This window comes from Monodon monoceros, unplaced genomic scaffold (assembly GCF_005190385.1).
Source record: "Monodon monoceros isolate NGI ecotype Baffin Bay Population unplaced genomic scaffold, NGI_Narwhal_1 Super_Scaffold_18, whole genome shotgun sequence".
NCBI lineage: Eukaryota > Metazoa > Chordata > Mammalia > Artiodactyla > Monodontidae > Monodon > Monodon monoceros.
Window position 1 is genome coordinate 158,951,236 of NW_021703774.1, and position 16,982 is coordinate 158,968,217.

At 42.2% G+C, this 16,982-nt stretch overlaps 1 protein-coding gene across 7 annotated transcripts in view; it reads right to left on the reverse strand.

The window, feature by feature from the left end:
* Positions 1–16,982, reverse strand: part of PHACTR4 (phosphatase and actin regulator 4) — a 137,292-nt gene that overhangs the window by 108,048 nt on the left and 12,262 nt on the right. For 2 of the 7 annotated variants that reach the window (XM_029227648.1, XM_029227645.1), the window contains exon 1: positions 6,423–6,939. The exons of 1 other annotated variant lie outside the window; for it this stretch is intronic. The gene's annotated coding sequence lies outside the window, so the exon portion shown is untranslated. Of the gene's footprint in view, positions 1–5,198; positions 6,940–10,371; positions 10,528–16,982 lie in introns of those variants that run through there. 4 more of the 7 variants (XM_029227647.1, XM_029227646.1, XM_029227649.1 and 1 more) reach the window with 4 other exon arrangements.

Sequence of the window (16,982 nt, forward strand, 5' to 3'; positions counted from 1 at the left end):
GTATCACCAATAGGTAAAAAACATCGTGGGACTTCCCTGGTGGTCCAGTGGTTAAGAATCTGCCTTCCGATGTAGGAGACGCGGGTTCAATCCCTGGTCCGGGAAATAAGATCCCACAGGCCACAGGGCAACTAAGCCTGTGTGTTCTGGAGCCCACATGCTGCAACTACTGAGCCCGCATGCTCTGAAGCCCCCGCGCCACAATGAAAGATCCTGCATGCTGCAACAAAGATCCCATGTGCCGCAACTGAGACCCAACGCAGCCAAATAAATAAATATAAATAAATTTATTTTTAAAAAATTGTGTCTTTTTAAAATACTTACAGCAAAGATGCACCCATATCCTGAATCCTAATGCTCTCCCTCAAATGTAAATTCAGAGGAAGGGACGGGAGGCAAAGCTGAGTGTGTGCAAATAAAAGGAAGTGGAAAGTACTCTTCATACCTTCTGACTGGTTCTATCCAGTTATTCTTTGGTATCTACTGGCAGTATTTTTTTTTAACATCTTTATTGGAGTATAACTGCTTTACAATGGTGTGTTAGTTTCTACTGGCAGTATTTTTAAAAGGGGTTTATCCATGAGGGAGGGGAAGACAGGTAAGGCTACCCTCCTTAGGAACTCTCCCCCTTTCTACCTGTCACCCACAGGAAGAGGGGAAAAAGTATTTCAGGGCTCTACTTTTTAACCTTGATTAATAGACAATCAACCACCCAAAGAACGACTATTATCTATGAAACCCACTCCGAGGTAAATAAGAATAAAATACATCATCAACACGAATGTGAGAAAAATACTTCATATTTTTTTAATATCCTTGATCCCTTATAAAGATTTTTAATTTCTAATGACCTAGGTGGATATTAGTAGTGCAAGTTTAAGAAGAACACTTCAATTTAGTGTCCTCCAAAGCTTAAAATGTCCTCACGAAACAATGCTACTAGAAATAACTGGATACGGGACTTCCCTGGTGGTCCCGTGGTTAAGGCTCTGTGCTCCCAAGGCAGGGGGCCCGGGTTCAATCCCTGGTCAGGGAACTAGATCCCGCATGCTGAAACTAAGGCCCAGAACAACCAAATAAATAAATAAATACTTTTTAAAAAAGAAATAACTGGATAGCATTAAGAAAAATATTAACTTCACGCTGGTCAGAATGGCCATCATCAAAAAATCTACAAACAATAAATGCTGGAGAGGGTGTGGAGAAAAGGGAACCCTCTTGCACTGGTGGTGGGGATGTAAATTGATACAGCCACTATGGAGAACAGTATGGAGGTTCCTTAAAAAACTAAAAATAGGGGCTTCCCTGGTGGCGCAGTGGTTGAGAGTCCGCCTGCCAATGCAGGGGACACGAGTTTCTGCCCCGGTCTGGGAGGATCCCACATGCCGCGGAGCGGCTGGGCCCGTGAGCCATGGCTGCTGAGCCTGTGCGTCTGGAACCTGTGCTCCACAATGGGAGGGCCACGGCAGTGAAAGGCCCACGTACCGCCAAAAAAAAAAAAAAAAACCAACAAAAAGACTAAAAACAGAACTACCATATGACCCAGCAATCCCACTACTGGGCATATACCCTAAGAAAACCATAATTCAAAAAGACACATGCACCCCAATGTTCACTGCAGCACTGTTTACATTAGCCAGGTCATGGAAGCAACCTAAATGCCCATCAACAGCAAATGGATAGAGAAGACGTAGTACATTATATACAAAGGAATATTACTCAGCCATAAAAAGGAACGACACTGGGTCATTTGGTGAGACGTGGATGGATCTAGAGACTGTCATACAGAGTGAAGTAAGTCAGAAAGAGAAAAACAAATATCGTATATTAACGCATATATGTGGAACCTAGAAAAATGGTACAGATGAACCAGTCTGCAGGGCAGAAATTGAGACACAGATGCAGAGAACAAATGTATGGACACCAAGGGGGGAAAGCGGCGGGGTGGTGGTGGTGTTGGTGTGATGAATTGGGAGATTGGGATTGACGTGTATACACTGATGTGTATAAAATGGATGACTAATAAGAACCTGCTGTATAAAAAAATAAAAAAAATAAAATTAAAAAATTAAAAAAACAAACGTTTTCCCCACACCTCAAAATTAATTTTTCAAAAAAAAGAAGAAAGAATGGGAGAAACAGAAGTTGAGAAATTAATATTTGCTCCACCTATGGAGAAACAATTTTCTAATGATGGAAGAAATTACAAAGGAACCAGTGAAGAGCTATGGCATGAAATATTTAGATTTCTGTACAAAACAAAACAAAAATAAAAATGAATATCTCATGGACTTCCCTGGTGGCACAGTGGTTGAGAATCCGCTTGCCAATGCAGGGGACATGGGTTTGAGCCGTGGTCCGGGAAGATCCCACATGCCAAGGAGCAACTAAGCCCATGTGCCACAACTACTGAGCCTGCGCTCTAGAGCCCGTGAGCCACAACTACTGAGCCCAAGTGCCACAGCTACTGAAGCCTGTGTGCCTAGAGCCTGTGCATCGCAACAAGAGAAGCCACCACAATAAGAAGCCTGCGCACTGCAACGAAGAGTAGCTCCCGCTCGCCACAAACTAGAGCAAGCCTGTGTGCAGCAATGAAGACCCAACGCAGCCAAAAATAAATAAATAAATAAATTTAAAAAAAAACAGTCAACAAGGACCTACTGTATAGCACAGGGAACTATACTCAATATTATGTAATAACTTATAAGGTAAAAGAATCTGAAAAAGGATATATATGCTGTACATCTGACATGAGATATTTTAAATCAACTCTATTTTAATAAAAAAAAGATTTTTTAAAGAAGTAAAATAAAGGCGTTCCCTGCTAGCCTAGTGGTTAGGATTCCGGGCTTTCACTACCGTGGCCCAGGTTCAACCCCTGGTCGGGGAACTCCCACAAGCTGTGCCGCAAGCTGTGCGGCGTGGCCAAAATAAATAAATGAAATGAAATGAAAAAAATAAATAAAATATTTTAAAAATCAAGCACTATGTAAATGTTCATACCTGGTGATCTAGTAATTTCATTTTTTAAATTTATTTTTTATTGATGTGTAACTGAATTACAGCGTTGTGTTAATTACTGCTGTACAGAAAACTGACTCAGTTATACATATATATACATTATTTTTCACATCCTTTTCCATTATGGCTTATCACAGGATATTGAATATGGCAGTAATTTCATTTAAAAAAAAAGTTACATGTACAGAGACCTATGTGGAAACATTATTCACAATGGTTAAATAAATTGAAGCCAACAATATAGGAATCTTTTGTTCAGTTGTTCTTTAATTTTTTTTTTTTTTAATTTGGCTGCGCTGTGTGGCTTGCCAGATCTTAGTTCCTGGACCAGGAATTGAACCTGGGCCTACTGCAGTGAAAGCACCAGGTCCTGACAACTGGACCGCCAGGGAATTTCCCTTAGTTCAGTTTATTTTCATAAACAGGCACTGTTTAGTGGGGAGAATAAAGAGGTAAATAAGCTACAGAGGGAAAAGTGCCCTGCAAAGACATGGACAAAGTGCTCTGGGATCACTCAAGGTAAGGATGAATCATTAACCTTTTAAGCCAGTTTTTGACACTGTATTTCCAACCTAAGTGCAAAGAAGAGAACAGGTAGCTGGGTAGATAGAATCAAGTACGTTGGTTATCTGCTAGATATCTGCAGGGTCAAGGCGGGCTAAGACAGTTCTCTATAAGAGATTTTGTTGAGTTCCATCAGAATTAGCCATGCACAAAGGAAACAAACAAATGAAGCAATGTACTTAAGTTCTGTGAGATAATCATAAAATTGTTATCTACCCTTAAATAAAATACAGTCAACAACTATTTAAAAAATATTCCTGGAAATTTGGCTAACAAGTTCACATTTGAGAGAATAAATGCAGAGAATCTTTAACAATGGAGGGTTTTTATTTTAAGTCACAGATATGATTCAAGATTTGATTTTAATGTATACCTGAAAAAACATCCAGCAACATCATATACTACATACAAATTTCTAAGTTCAGTGCACTGATAGTACATACCCTGAGAGGTTTCCCTTACCACTCAGTACCCTGGAAGTGAAGGATGCACTTTAAACCAGTTCTCACTCCCTTGTACAGCACTGATCACAGTACTAATCCCTTTTTCTTTGCCAGGTATAATCATATCTTTTCTCATATTTACTAAACACTATACAGTTTACAAAGACTCTCATATACATTATCCCATCTGACACTTTTGAAGAAATAGTTACTAGCTCTGTTTTATAAATGAGGAAACTTAAAGTTCAAGAAGGTCAGCTAACTTGGATAGTCACAGCTAAGAAGTGATGGAGCTGGAACTAGAACGTAGGTTTTCAGACTCCAAAGGTAGTAAATACATTGTATTGAGTAACTATGTCAGAACTTTCAGATTGTCAAAACAAACACCTGGTGCTTTTAACACAATAGAGAAGTTCAACTGAAAACCAAGCTTGAATCTGAAAGCTGTATGGTTTCAATCATCTCTTCCCTAAAAATCAGTCACTAAACACACTTCCTCTCCTAAACTCCTTGGAATACCATAAAAATCCTAGAATTTGAGAAATCAACTAAACCAGACCCTTTTAGAGATGAGAAAACTGAAGCATAAGACTTGTGACTTGCTCTGAGCCTCCCATTACAACATAGTTTGTCTTTTTCTAAGGCCCACATCAACAGTACTGTATTCAAGAAATGTCTGAGAATGGAGGAGACAGGATGGATGGCCGACTGGCTAATTTGTCTGACCTTGGTGGGGCCCTAACTGAGGTTCAGCAGCCCTTTTGCTCATCTCTGGTGGGCTCCCTTACATTTTCCATGACTGCTATTCCAAACTTTTAACACTCTCTGAAGTCCTCTAGCCCACTCTATTCTTTGATCATTCTGCAGATAACTTAACTCATTCATTCATTCAGAAAGATTTTAAACAAAGAAGTCATCAGGCATTAACAGACCCTACAAGGCAGAAATTATTATTCTAAACTTTGAAGTCAAAATATATCTGGGTTCCAGATCTCTTCAATTACTTTAAGGTGCCTTTGAGAAATTTAATCTCTCTGAGCCATACCTCCTTCAGCTGTCAAATGGGAATGCCCACCCAATCTACAGAATTTTTGTAAAATTAAATGAAATAGCACATAGAAAAGTACCTAGATCAGTGTCTGGGTACAAAATAGGCTGTTGGTAACTTACTCCAATTTCAATGTCCACCTCCGTCACTTCAAATATATCTTCTCCCATCCTTTCTTCATGTTTCATTTTCAAGGCTCACCTCTCTATGAGCTTTGATTTTATTTCCTCCCAGTGTTTCTCTATTATCCTCCTTTTCTTTTGCGCAGATCTTCAATATCTAGCTCTCCGCTGGCTCCTTTTCCTTTACCTTCAAACATGTCAAATCTCTCCCATTTTTTAAAATCAAAACAAAATCAGAAAAAGGCCCTCAATCCTGCCTCCTCTTTAGCACTTACTCTAAATATGCTCCTAAACCCTCTAAGATAGCAAGCAATTACCTCAAAACAGATCAGCTTATGTCAATTTCCTGCTTAAAAACTTTTGATGGTTTAGCAATTCCTTAATCATAAAGCTTGAAGTCTTCTTTTGGCCGTGCCACCACACAGCTTGCGGGATCTTAGTTCCCCGACAAGGGACTGAACCCAGGCCACAGCAGTGAAAGTGCCGACTGCTAACCACTGGACTGCCAGGGAATTCCCATAGCCTGAAGTCTTTAACAAGCATTCTGAATCCTTCTCAGCACCCAGCCATAGATCTTTCCTTTCACCGGCCATTGCACTTTTCAACTTCTCAGCCCCACTGGTCCAGAGATCCCTAAGTATTCCATAACTTTCTAGAATGATATGTATATGTTTCCTTTCTTAAAAAATATTTAATTATGTATTTATTTATTTGGCTGCACCGGTCTTAGTTGTGGATGTGAGATCTTTTAGTTGCGGCATGTGGGATCTTTAGTTGTGGCACGTAGGCTTTTAGTTGCGGCTCGCAGGATCTAGTTCCCTGACCAGGGATTGAACCCAGGCTCCATGCATTGGTAGTGCGGAGTCTTAACCACTGGACCACCAGGGAAGTCCCAGCATATGTCTCCTTATATGCAGTTTTCTGGGGTGAAAATCTATTGTTATTCTCAAATTTTCTAGAGGGGGTACCTGAACCAAAAAATGTAAAAACCCACTGCAATATCCTCTAGCCACACCAGACACACACCTTATACTTCAGCATCTCCATTCCTATGCTCAAACTGCCCCCTCTGGCTGGAATAACCTTAATAGTAACTGTTCTTATTAATTCCTCAAGAACAAGCTCCAAAATCACTTCCTCTGTAATGCCTTCCTTCACTGTCTACCAAAACAGAATTATTCAGTCCCTTACCTATAGTATAACACATCCCTATTTAATACTCACCAGACTACTAGGTGTTGTAATGTTGTAAGCTTTAAGGCGGGAGCTATATACCTTCACATCTTTGTACGGCCAGAACATAACCCAGGTCCTAGCACATGATGGGCAAAACAAAAAAATCTGCTGAACAATTTTGGCACTCAACTGCTCCTGCCCACTTCTGTTACTCATTCACTCATTCACCAAACATTTATAAAGTTCCAATGAAATACCTGGAACTGTGTGCCAAGCAGTAAGGATGTAGACTAGGGCATGGTCCCTGACATTAAGGCAGTTAACTGTGACAATATAGAATAATAATGGTCTTATTTGATAAGTGCTATTTAAAAAGGTCTACATGAAGGGCTATGATAGCCCATGTGAAGATGTGACTAACACTCACAGAAGGTTTAACAATGGGACATCAGACTCTCTCAGAACAGAGAATGCAACTACTCTCTTTGTCTTTCTTTTTTTTTTTTAATTAATTAATTATTTGTTTGTTTTTTATTTTTGGCTGTGTTAGGTCTTCATTGCTGTGCACAGGCTTTCTCTAGTAGTGGCGAGCAGGGGCCACTCTTCGCTGCAGTGCGCAGACCCTTCATTGTTGTGGCTTCTCTTGTTGCAGAGCATGGGATCTAGGCCTGCGGGCTTCAGTAATTGTGGCACGCAGGCTCAGTAGTTGTGGCTCGCGGGCTCTAGAGCGCAGGCTCAGTAGTTGTGGTGCACGGGCCTAGTTGCTCCACAGCATGTGGGATCTTCCAGGGCTAGGGCTCAAACCCATGTCCCCTGCATTGGCAGGCGGATTCTTAACCACTGCGCCACCAGGGAAGCCTTGTCTTTCTTTATAAACAACCTTTCCCCAATGTTCCTTTTCCTTTTCTAATAGCAGTAACAATAACTTACCACAGGAATGTGAAGGGTACAGTGCAACCAAATTTTTATCCTACTCGATTCTGGAAACAATTCCACAAGCTAGGTAGATCAGGAATCATTACACCCATGTTAAAGATGAGAAAACTAAAGTTCAAAGAGCTTACTGATCAAAATTGCACAGTAAATAAGAGGGGATTTATTTAGTACTTATTTACAGTCTTACTCCTCCCTTTCAAACCTAATCAGTTTGTAAGCCCCAGAGAAAAAAGACTTGTTCTCACTGCTTTGTCCTCAGGGACTACAAAGGTGCTTAAAACACAACAGGTGGGGTTTGCCTGGTGGCTCAGTGGTTAAGAATCCGCCTGCCAATGCAGGGGACACAGGTCCGAGCCCTGGTCCGGGAAGATCCCACATGCCGCGGAGCAACTAAGCCCGTGCGCGCCACTACTGAGCCTGCGGTCTAGGGCCCACGAGCTACAGCTACTGAAGCCTGCGTGCCTAGAGCCTGTGCTCTGCAACAAGAGAAGCCACTGCAATGAGTATAGCTTGTGCATGGCAACGAAGAGTAGCCCCCGCTCAACACGACTAGAGAAAGCCCCAACGCAGCCATAGACAAATAAATAAATAAAATAACTTCCCTTCTTAAAAAAAAAACAAAACACAACAGGCTTTCAATAAATATTTGACTGAACTGATTTGAAAATACAGCAGACCAACAGCAAAAAACACAAAGGAAAAAAGCTCCTTCCCATTATGATGGCATAATAAAAGATTTAAAACAGGCTTCTACTAGTTAGAAAGGCTATACTAACTGTACTGACTCAATTCCACTGGCATGTAATGCATTTTACCTAAGAAGAATTTAAGTAAGGGAGGTGAAGTAGGTTTTTATTTCTGATGTCACATTCATGGCATGTACTGACATAAACCCAGGCTTAAACTGCAAGTTTGAAACTGATCAAAAGTTTTTATTAAAAGCAAAAACTAAGACAGCATTTTCTTGAGTTTTGACTCCCTGGCTAGAAAAATGTCTGAATATCAGTTCCTTCTGTTATTTTCAGCAGCTGACGCTGCTGTATATACGTTCTCCAATATATTTCTTAATATACCTTTAAGCAAAGATTAAACCCTTTTAGTAAATAAAACTTTCAATAACCATTAGTCAGAACCACAGCCCAATAACTCACCACCCTTCCCCACCTCCAGGGCTCCATAAAGTTGCCATTCTGCCTGGGCACAAGGTAACACAGCATACCATAAGACAAGGTGACGGAACCAATGTTCAGTATGGCAATTGTCTGTGGTCCTAGAAAGTCCAGTTCCTTATAAATCAGGAGCTCTGACTGAAAATATTTCCATATTTTTCTCCAATATTTAAATTTCAGTGAATCACAAGCTGTTGATAGTGTTATGATAAATAACTGCAATAGGCGTGAGGTAACGGATAGAGCCCTGGATTTGGAATACGGTTTACTCTACTATTTCCTATCCAGGTTAACTGTGTGACCCCCGGCAAGTCAGTTAACATTTCAGAGGCCGTCAATTTAACATTTTACAGCTGTAAAATGAAAGAACCACCACCTCACAGAACTGCACAGTGAAAATTCAATTATATAACATATATGAACAGTTTTCAAAAATAGCACTGTGGGAATTCCCTGGTGGTCCAGTGGTTAGGACTCCATACTTCCACTGCAGGGGGCACGGGTTCAATTCCTGATCGGGGAACTAAGATCCCTCAAGCCAGGGAGGGAGACCACAAAAAAAAAAAAAAGCACCGATAGCACTATCATCCCTACACAATATTACTAACACAATCAGAGATTCTCAGAGTAAATCACTTGCATTAAGAGATATCAAACAAAGTAATAAAGTACAAAGGGTTTTATTTGCCTACGTGACTAGGGTGGGAATTTTACCTATATAACTTCAATAACCTTCCCTGATTCATGTAAAGGGATCCTGGTTGTCCTCATTTCAGACTTGAAAGACTAACGTATTTTTCAAGAGGAGTATCTGCAATGGCTTTTATTTTAAAAGCTTTACCTTAAGCTGAACCTAGTCTTCCAACGGGACATACAAAAAGATACCACTAACAAAATGTGATCAAACCCACAAAATTCACCCGTTGCAGTAAGGATCTACTACCTCTCCTCCCTCAAACTGGCTTGATTTCGATTACTTCTGTAGCTTTCTAGAAGCCACTAGGTTTCTGGTTTCTTTATAAAGCAGATCCTTCTATTAATGGACATTTGCTTTCAACTCTGCGTTTTCAGCAGAAGTGAAAATGGATTTGAGGGGAATACAGGGCGTGGAACTGGGCGGCTGGATGATGTGGTCTTTTTCTGCGTGCAATGGATGAAGAGGCTGCTCGCTGCCCTATAAATCACTTTCTCTCCTCCGAGATTCTAGCGATGTGTGAATTACCGTTCTGACCATCCGCACCGGTTCCGATTCCTCGATCACAGCAGCGACCCATACGGACTTCGAAGCAAATTCGATCCCTTCCCGGTTTCCTGGGGAGGGGGGCTCACTTCTTTCCCATAGGCCCATCCCCCCTCCAGAAAAATGCCTGGAGATTAGTGCCCTGAAGCCAACCGGGACTGACGTTTAAGAGTTGGACAATAACCTCGAGGTTTCGATAGAAATCCCGTCCGCCTCGCCTTGGCTCCGAAACCTCCGATCTGCCCAGCTGGGATGCAGAGGTATGAGGGAAGACAGGTTTGAAAAGTGGACTTTGACCCGATCTAGTTATCGTAACCGGATCCCCTGTCAGGGACCGGCTCCTGTCAGGGACTGGCCCGGCGGGCTCCCCCGAGGAGGCGACTCCACGCCCGGGCACAAAGGGGCGCAAAGCAGCCGAGACAAAAGGGCCCAGCCAAGTCGCGGTGGGCGGAGAAGACGAGCCTGAGCGAGGCGAGCCGCAGGCGGAGAAGCCAAGGCGGACGGTTGTGGGAGGGCCGAGGAGGAGGCGGCGGCCACCGCCCGCCCCGCCCTGGCTCGAAGCGACCACGGCCCGGCCGTTACCCCGGCCCGGCCGTTACCCCGGCCCGCACCGCCACCCTCTCGCGGAGCTGAAAGCGTGACCCGAGCCTACCAGGCGCCCGCAGCCCGACTCCGTGCACTTTCCGCTCACTTTCCCTCGCTTGCCGAACTCACCCGGGGCGTCGCCGCCGCCTCCTCAGCCTCCACAGTGGTTTCCCCCGGAAATCCTACCTGGCCTGCCGGCCGCCAGGCTGCAGCCAAAGACTTCGGCCCCCGGGGAGGGGGGGGTGGGGGGGGAAGGGAGCCGGCGGGACAGTGAGGGGTAGGAAGTGCCGCCGCGGGGGGCTCATGGGACTTGTAGTTCCAGGAGGAGCCAGCTGTGCCGCGGGCCGGACAAAATGGCGGGAACCTCTCGCCCTTAGTTCTGGGCGGTCGGCCCCACACGGCCTCTCTGGGCATGCGCCGCCCCTTCTTGTAAAAGAGCTTGGGCACCTTTCCTGCTATGCAGGAGGGCAAAGGTCTTTGGACTTGGGAGGAGAGAGTTCAATGCTGGGTTTCAGGGAGTGCCTAAGGAGGGAGCTGATGAAGGTGTGCTGTTATAGAAATCTGTGCCCAGTCCCTGTCTGGCTAAAGTTCAGTTATAATCTCCGCAAAGGAAAAAGCTATTGAGGGCCAGTTACTGAAGTGCAGTAAACTTAGAAGCAAGTTACCCTCAATTTTGTGCATAAGGAAGAAACCCAGGAATCATTTTTATCTCCTTCAGCCTATTAAGTCCAGTCATTTTACATCCCAGTTCCTTACCAGTTTTTCCACTACCACCTTTCCAAGGGGAGGTACCATCACCTTTCCAAGTTTCTCTAGTTTCAGGCCTCCAGGCAGTCACCCTCCAAACACCTTCCTTCCCGCTGCCAGAGGATCTTTCTAAATGCCAAACACATTGTGTCACAACCCAAGTTAGACCTAAGTGTAAAACCTAAAGCTACAAAACTTTTAGAGGAAAACACAGGAGGAAATCCATGTGACTTTCAAACACACAATCCATAAAGGAGAAAAACTGATAAGCTGCACATCATCAAAATTAACACTTTTGCTCTTTAAAACACGGTTATGAAAATGAAAAGACAAGCTGCAGACCTGGATGAAAGAGCAGCAAAACCTATAGCCAACAAAGGACTAGTATCTAGAACACACAAAGAACTCTTTCAACTCAAGACAAACAACCTAGTTAAAAAAAAAAAAAAAATGAACAGAGACACTTTACCAAAGACGATAAATGTACGGCAAATAAACACATAAAAGATGTTAAGGAGGGCTTCCCTGGTGGTGCAGTGGTTAAGAATCCGCCTGCCAATGCAGGGGACATGGGTTCGAGCCCTGGCCCTGGAAGATCCCACGTGCCACGGAGCAGCTAGGCCCATGCACCACAACTACTGAGCCTGCGCTCTAGAGCCCACGAGCCACAACTACTGAAGCCTGTGCACCTAGAGCCTGTGCTCCGCGACAAGAGAAGCCACCGCAATGAGAAGCCCACGCACTGCAACGAAGAGTAGCCCCCGTTCGCCCCAACTAGAGAAAGCCCGCGTGCAGCAACGAAGACCCAACGCAGCCAAAAATAAAATAAATGAATTTATTTAAAAAAAAAGATGTTAAGGAAATGCAAATTAAAACCACAGCAAGATAACATTACACACCCACTGGATTGGCTAACATAAAATAGACTGGCAGTATCAAGTGTTAGTGAGAATGTAGAGCAATGGGAATTCTTAACTCACTGCTGGCTGGATTGTTAAGACGCTACAACCACTCTGGGAAAGTTTGTCAGTTTCTTTAAAAATTAAATATATACCTACCATATCGCCCAACCATTTACTGACTATAGGTATTTACCCAAGACAAATGAAAGCATACATCTGCACAAAGACTTGAACATGAATGTTCATAGCAGCTTTGTTACTAGCCAAAGACTGGAAACAACTCAAATGTTCTTCACAATGCAAATGGATATTTCCACAATGGAATACTCTTCGGTAATAAAAAGGAATGAGCTACTAATACATGTAACATCATGATGAATCTTAAAATAATTATACCGAGTGAAAGAAGTCAGACAGGGACCTCCCTGGTGGCACAGTGGTTAAGAATGAGCTTGCCAATGCAGGGGACATGGGTTCGAGCCCTGCTCCGGGAAGATCCAACATACCGTGTAGCAACTAAGCCCATGTGCCACAACTACTGAGCCTGCGCTCTAGAGCCCGCGTGCCACAACTACTAAAGCCCGTACACCACCAGAGTGAGAAGCCCGAGCACCAGGACAAAGAGTAGCCCCTGCTCGCCGCAACTAGAGAAAACCCGTGCGCAGCAACGTAGACCCAATGCAGCCAAAAATAAATAAATAAATAGATATTTTAAAAAAAAGAAAGAAAGAAGTCAGACATAAAAGAGTATATTCTCTATGATTGCACTTACATAAATTCTAGGAATTATCGTGACAAAAGCAGATCGAGTGGTTGCCTGGGGACCAACGAGGCAGAAGCATGACAGGGAGGGATAATAAAGGGGATGAGGAGGAACTTCCCTGGCGGTCCAGTGGTTAAGACTCTGCGCTTCCACTACAGGGGGTGTGGGTTCCATTCCTAGCTGGGGAACTAAGATCCCCCAAAGTAAAAAAAAAATAATAAATAAAAGGGATGAGGAAACTTTTGGGGTGACAGATGTCAACTGAAAAAAGAAATACACAACCTAAAAGTTGAGAGTTATGTTTTATTTGGTGTACAAAACTGAGGACGTAAGCCCGGGACACAACATCTCAGATAACTCTGAGAGGCTGCTCTGAAGAGGTAAGGGGAGACCCAGGATATATAGGAGTTTTTGCAACAAAGACCAGGTAGTAGGAACATCAAAAGATTATGGTTAATTAAAGAAAACCAGATGTCTCAAGTTAAGGAATTTAGCATTTTTCTATATATGGGGAGATGAAAGAGTCTGGGCTCACTGAAATCATTCCTTTGGTATGCACCTCAGGTATCTGGGGCCAGCACCCTGTGCTTTCTCATCCTGAGTTTCCTCAGCATGCTAGATGGCGGGCATCCTGTTTCTATCCTGAGTTCCCTTGGGGCTCACCATCCAGGAGGCTGTAATGTGATGGTTTGATGGCTGCAACATCCTTTGTTTACTGATATGGCTAGTAATATTTTTAATTCACACAATAACACAGTAATTAATTGTGTTAATTATCTTGATTGTGCTTATGGTTTCAAGGTTTGTGCTTATGGTTTTTGCCACAGCACGGCAAAAACAAAAAAAAATAAAAACTCATCAAACTACACACTTTAAATATATGCTGTTTATTGTTTGCCATTTATACTCCACTAAACCTGAAAAATAATATAGTCAAAAAACTGTCCAGCGATTAAGACTCCGAGCTCCCAATGCAAGGGGCCTGGGTTCCATCCCTGGTCGGGGAACTAGATCCTGCATGCCACAACTAAGAGTTCGCCTGCTGCAGCTAAAAGATCCTGCATGCTGCAACAAAGATCCAGTGTGCTAAAACTAAGACCTGGTGCAGCCAAAATAAATAAATAAATATTTTTTAAAAATTGCTTTAAAAAAAGAAAGAAAATTCTTCAATGGCTTCCTAGTACCCTAGGAAAAAAGCAAAAATCACTGCATAGAAGCTCTAACTGTGAAGCTTCAGTATCATCCATGAGGAAGGGGACTAATAGGGATGGCAATTGTGAAATTCCAGGTAACTAATAATGGTGGTAACAGTAGTAGTAGCAGTAAAGTAGTAATAATAAAACTGCTGGGACCTCCCTGGTGGTCCAGTGGTTAAGAGTCCGCCTTCCAATGCAGGGGAAGCGGGTTCGAGCTCTGGTCTGGGAACTAAGATCTCACATACCATGGGGCAACTAAGCCCGTGCTGTGCAACTACTGAGCCCTTGCACTCTGGAGACTGCCTGCCACAACTAGTGAGAAGCCCGCATGCTGCAATGAAAGATCCCACGTGCCGCAGTTAAGACCCAATGCATCCCAAAAAACCCCAAACAAACAAACAAAAAACAAACAACTGCTACTTTTTCTTGAACATCTGCCATGAACCAGGTATTTTACATATGTCTTAATTAGGACTCCCGCCAGAAAACAGAACCAAGACAACTACTAGTTGCAGGTAATTTACTTGGAATGTGATCCCAGGGATTTAATGTGAAAGTACAGGGTAAAATAGGGAAGGAAGAAAGGCCAACACAAAAGATGCATTACCAAGGTGTTCGCTGCTGTGGGTACCTGGGGCTAGATCCTACCAAAGCCATCTGAGGATTTCCTAGAATGCTTCTCAGCATGGTCCACCTAAGGACTGCCATGAAGAAGCATTTATCCATTGACTCCCATCCCCCATTGTTTAGGATGGCCCAGGGGCATCAACTCCCCTCCACTTCTGGGTAGGCTCCCACTGTACTGTTTTCTGCAGCTTCATCTAGAATCTAAGGTAAGGCTGAGATGACAGAAGGCAAAAGAGGTCCCACACCATCCCTTGCAAGACTCAGATTTGCCCATGCTCTACATTCGATCCAGTCTATCACCTAGTCTTCAGTAATGGCTGGCTACAATCTCAGTGGTGCTCATAATTCTTTGCAAAATGTACATTGTGCCATATGCCTTTTGTGCCCTATAAACACTATACTCAACCATATGGATGATTCTCACAAATAATATTAAGTGAAAGAAGCCAGACCAAGTAGTGTATACTGTATGATTTCACATAAATAAAACACAAAGCAGGCAAAAATAGTCTGTTGAAAGTTGGGACAGCAGCTACCCTTCCAAGTGGAAGAACAGTGTCTGGAAGAGGGTGAAAGGACATTTTTAAAATGCTGGTAATACTCTGGTTTTTGATCTGGGTGCTGGTTACATGAATATATTCAGTTTGTAAAAATTAATCAGTGGGGTATGTATAATTTTCTGCATATGTATGATACTCCTGATATAATTTTTAGCTGGAAGGTGGCCTCTCTTGTCTTCTGAGAGACCAATTAACCATAAAGACTATTTCTAACTATTAATATTTCTGGATTGGGGGCTTTGGGGCACTACTGGAACATAATGTTAATTTAACAGCACAGGCTTTGGCAATGGAGAGTTGTTCTGTCCCTTTCTGTGTGCAATTGGCTAAGTTATTTAAACTTGTTAAGATTCAGCCTCCACACTCCTGTTTCTCTTCAGATCGAATAAATTTTTCACCTTTTACTAAAAAAAAAAAAAAAAATTCAGTTTTCTCGTTGTACCATAGGAAACATAATAGTACCTAATATATAGGTTGGTGTGAGAATTAAAGTAACCCATAAAGTACCCAGCATTGTACCTGGTTTAATGCTCAAAAAATATTAATAATAACTGTTATGGTAGGCAATATTAGTTTTCATCTTTCTATTTTTTTTAAGCTTCCAAATTTTCAACAATGAACATTGACACAGGCTGCAGGTGCAGGAATGTTCATTGTAGCACTGTTTGAAATGGAAAAAAAAATGGAGACAATCTAAATATCCATCTACTGGATAATGGGCAAATTAATTGTGATATATTCATAATACAGAATAATTCAAAACAGTTAAAATGAATAAACTCAAGCTACTGGTTATCAACATGGATAAAACAAAATGTTGAGGGGAGAAGAAAGCTGTAGATAGATACAGCTTGATACCATGTATATAAAATTTTACAACATGCCAAGCAACACTATGTACTGTTTAAAGGTTCATATATACATTGTAAAAATATAAAATCATGTGTGGAAATAAAATATTCAGGTAGGTGATTACTTCTTGAGGAGGAAGGAAAAGATTGGGTGAAAGAGAGGATACATTGGGGCTTAACACATCTCTCTTATTTTTTTTCTTAAAAAAAACTAAGGAAATAAGGCAAAAGGTTAAGATTTGACAGAGTTGGTGAAAGGTACTTGGATGTTACATAAACCTCTTTTTATCTGCTTCTTGAAATAGTTCTCTATTTTAAAAAAAAAGCAAGCATGGAGCGGAGCAGTGCGCAAAATACTCTTTTTTTTGTAAGGAAAAACAATTTATTTATATCAACAACTGCTATTATGCCAACCTGAAATCAATGGCTTTGGTGGGGAAGTGAAGTATTGGGTTTTGTTTGTGGGGTTTTTGGGGGGCGCCATGCGGCTTATGGGATCTTAGTACCCCAACCAGGGATTGGACCCTGTAAATTTCATTCTTTTTGGTGTTCAGCTCTATGAGACAAATGCATATACCTGTGTAACCACCACCATAATCATTTAGGTAAGAACTGTTCCATCACCCCGGAATATCCCCTTGTGCTATCTTTTGTAGTCAGCCTCTCCTCCTCACCCAACCCATGGCACCTACTGATCTGTTTTCTGTTCCTATAATTTGGGTTTTTCCAGAAAGTCATATAAATGGAATAAAAAACAAATAACTTTCTGAGTCTGGGTACTTTCACTTAGAATAACGCATGTGCGATTCATCCATGTTGTCTCATGTCTCAGTATTTTGTTCCTTTCTACTGCTGAATAGTATTCCATTGCAGTGATGTACCATGGTTTGTTTTTCCATTTACCAGTTTTAGGGCATTGGGATGGTTTTCAGTTTTTGTTGACTGTGAATAAAGCTCCTATAAACATCTGTATACAGATTTTTGTGTAAACATAGGTTTTTATTTCTTTCAGGTAAAGAACTAGGCATGGGA